We start from the raw sequence: 4,171 nt of genomic DNA on the forward strand, positions 1-4,171 counted from the left end.
AACGCATGGAAGTCCGTCCCCTCTTGGACAGGCAGCCCCCTCGCCTGCACGGAGACCCAACCGCGAGGTGCTTTTATCCCCACAAGGGCCAGCTGGGACCTGGCAACTGACAGCTAATTACAATAATACTATTAATATGACAACAATAAAAATAACCACCGCATTACTGCCACCACCAGTTACTGAGCCTTACTACGGACCAGGTGCATTTCCCAGTGTATTTTACTGAAGGCTCGTGACAGCCGTGGGAGGTGGGTATTATTATCCTAATTTCTCAAATGAGGAGACTGGAGACTCAGAGAGCTGAGTCCCTTGATGAGCGAGGGCGGCCCTGGAGCCGGTTGTGGGCCGGGTGAGGCTGGAAGGGGCGCGCGGGGGGCGTTGGGTATCGTGGTTAGTGTCCCGGGGCTGCTGCTGAGAGGACCACAGACGGGGCAAGGGAAGGGGGGGCTTAAGCCAACAGGAATCTATGCTCTCACGGTGCTGGGAAGTCTGAGATCAAGGTGCTGGGAAGCTGACTCCTTCTGAGGCTGTGAGGGAGCATCCGCCCGGGCTGCTCTCCCTTTCTGGGCGTTTGCTGGCAACGTGTGGCGTTCCCTGGTTTGTAGACGCATCCCCAGATCCCTGCCTCTGTCTTCACGTGGACTTCTCCCTGTACACGTGCCTGCGTGCCTATTTCCCCTTTTCGTAAGGACATGGGTTGTAGCGGATTAGGGCATACTCCAGGATGACCTCATCCTAACGTGATTCATTATATCTGCATCAATCCTATTTCCATGTAAAGCACCGCATTCCGAGCTACTGGGTGTTAGAACTCCAACCTATGAATTCTGGAGGTCAAAGTCAACTCATAACAGTGACTCCGGGCGGGGCTCCGGGAAACTGGGCCAACCCTGGAATCGGTGAGGCCAGGCTGGGTGCCAGGTGGGCACTGGGGACAGGCCAGTCGGAGGAGGGGACGATGGGAACACTGGGGACACCAGTGTGCCTGGGGAAACCGGCAGCTGGTCAGGGAAGTGCTGCCTGGGTTCCCCATCAGGGCAAATGGTTCCACGGCCCCCTGCCCCCATCCTGAAGCCATAGACCTAGGACGGGGCCCTTGCCCCTCCCTCAGCCCTCAGATCTGGGCCCCCACCCCCTCGAGAACGCTTGAATCTGTTCACTCCTTGCAGATAATCAAGTACATATATGCTGCTATAGCAGATGGCAGCAAACACCTCAGGGGGAAAAGCCGAGAAGACAGGTAGGAAGTGTCAGGAGGGAAGCGTGCTCGAGAGAGGCACATGTGTCAGCCGCAGCAGGCAAGAAGGAGGAGGCCGGGGCAGGGGGAGGATACTGGGGGACAGCAGAACTAGCTGGAAAGCAGGACCAGCCAGTACAAAGGCCCTGAGGCAGGTGTGTGCATGACATGGCCTGGGAGCAGTAAGGAGGACGGTGGAGTGGACGAAAGGAGCAGGTGGGAAAGACACAGGAAAGGCTGTCTGGGAGGTGGGTGGGTTCCCTTGTGTGCCCCTGGCCCAGGATGTAACCTCTGACCCAGGCTCGTTCCCCTTGACCTCCCCACCTGATAGTGGGGGAGACTCAACCGAATCCTGAATCCCAACCCTGAGTCACACCCAGGCCCCCAGGCCTGCCCTGCCTGCAGGAGCCAGCTCCCCATCAGCAAGAGCAAACAGTGCGGGGCCGTCATAATTGAAATCATTTTATATAACAATATCATGAAACCCTGGGGAGGAGCCGGGAAGAAAACCCCCAGAAAGAATGAAAGAAAGACAACGGACTCGCTATGAATAGAAACCCCATTTGCAAAAACCGCAGAAGGGATCACAATATTTCCAAATCTTCCCATGGCTTTGCTTTAATTGCCACCGAGCACCACTTTCTTCCTGACGCTTTAATCAACCAATTTAGCTGTATTACTCGGCTTGACACAGGCTTGATTTCTGATAAATGAAACAAAAATATTAGGAACTCTGGCACAGCTGGGAACAGCAGGCCCGCTCCCTGCCCACGTTCTGCCTAACATTTCCGCAAAATGTCCCGGCTCATTCAGCAAGTCTTTGCTGAGGGCCTACTGTGTGCGGGGCCCCAGAGGCACAGTGGAGAGCAAGCAGATACATGGGAACCCACCCCCTCGCTGTGCTGGGGAACTTCCAGATCAATGGAGCATTTGTAACAACAGGACAAAGGGGCAAAGTGCCTGGATGGGCAGGAGACGCTTGAGCCAAGACAGAACCGGGAAGGGGGGAGTCCTACTGGGGAGGGAGGGGCAGGGGGAGGAGCAGCAGGACAGCAGAGTCCTTACCGAGGGAGCTGATATTTTAGAAAAGTCTCCACGGAGTGAGCTGGTTCGTTGTGTAGACCTCTTAGGGCAAGAGCATTGCAGAGAAGGGAGGCCATGAGCCGGCCTTGGCTCTGGGTGGGATGGGGCCATGGAGGGAACTGCAGGACGGGGGTGGGGGGCAGGTTAGGGATGGCAGGATGCAGAGTTCCACCGTGGACCTGCCTACAGACCCAGGGGCCTTGGCAGTTGGTGGTGTGGGCTTGGCCCTCAGAAGAGAGAGTTGGCCCAGAGATTTGGGGGGTGGTGGCCCACAGATGGACAGGAGAGGGAGGAAGAGCAAGGGACAAGGTTATACATGTAACCTAGAAGAAGGCCTCCCTGCCTCTCTCCCTGCCACCTGCTCTCCAGGTGCGCAGCTGGGAGCAATTCCTGGAACAGAGCCTTGACCACTCTGCCGCACTGAATGAACCAATCCTTATTCCCATGGTTGGGAGCGGGTGTTTAAGCTGAGACCTGAGTGCAGAAACTGGCCCTCGTTCCATCGCTGTGTCAAATGCCCCCAGGGGCTGCTGGATCTCAGATTTTCAAGCGCACTGGTTGGCTGCCTGGGGAAGGCCTCCCTTTAGTTCACGGGGCAAGGACTCGGGGGCAGACCTGTGTGCTCACTGCTGGCTGGATGCTGCTGGGGAAACTGTAGGGAGTCACCCACCCGCTCTGAGCCCCAGGCTCCTCCTCTGCGAGACAGGGTGGCCGGAGGGCACAGTAACTTTGGCAAGCGAGTTGCACGACCCACGACCGGAGCTCTGGGCGGGACAGGAAGCACTTGTTTGCTCCCATCTCGGCCTCTAAGACGAGCCCCCTGCCCTCCGGCCACATTCGGGGATCAGGTCCACTCCGCCTATGTTCACCCAGCCTATAGCACTGGCTTTAAGTTCATCCTCCCACCCAGCTCTGGGGGGCAGGACTGGGAGGGCACAGGGCCACCATCATCCTGTCTTGCCTCCTCCTCACATCTGCTTTTAGCTTGCAATCTACACAGTGCGCCTCTGCTGGCCACGGATTCAGATAAATCCCAGCGTCATGAAACCCCAAGGCAGCCGCTGACCCACGTATGTGTGAATCACTGCATTGAATATCCCTGAAAGTGGAGGACCGGATTATACTGGATAGCCCCTAGGCACAGGGAGCTCTCTACCCAAGGGGGACCATCTGTCTCAGCTCCGCTAGTTGGGGCCATTCCTCCCAATCTGCCCACAGGGTCTCCCGTGGGTCCCGGCCGTGCCCCTCGGAGACACAGAGCATGGCCATTTCCTCTGCTCACCAGCTCGGCCCTGCGGAGGTCATGCATTGTGCCCATCCCACGAGGAGGCATGATACCAACACGAAGCACCTACTGTGTGCTTCAGAGGCACCTACTGTGTGCCACTTTTTGCGCATATCTCATACCACAGCCCCATGCCTCCATAATGGGCCAGGATCCCCATTTTATAAAGGAGGAAACAGGCTGGTAGAGGTAAAGCCACTGGCCTGAGATCGCAAAGCCTGAGAGTGGCTGATCTGGGGTTTGGCCCTAGGCTGTCAGGTTCCAGAGCAGTGCTCTGGGCTGTTAGGCGCCCGTCCAGAACCAGGCAGCCACAGCAACAGTGTGCACTTGGCGAGGCCAAGGGGTGGAGGCGGGGCCTGGGAGGAAGGTTTCCACCCTCCCTGGCACGGGGCAGGATCAGGGCTGGGGTTGTGGACCAGCTCCACCTGCTAAAGCAAGGGTGTGGCCTTTTCCTCACCTGGGAAGCCCAGCCTGGGGGAACAAGCGGCTTGCTGAAGGTCACCCACCAGGAAGTGGCAGAGCAAGGGTTCAAACACCTTCCCATCCTCCGGCGGGACCTCAGC

This window comes from Ursus americanus, chromosome 17 (assembly GCF_024610735.1).
Source record: "Ursus americanus isolate L20-20 chromosome 17, mUrsAme1.1.p, whole genome shotgun sequence".
NCBI classification, from domain to species: Eukaryota; Metazoa; Chordata; class Mammalia; order Carnivora; family Ursidae; genus Ursus; species Ursus americanus.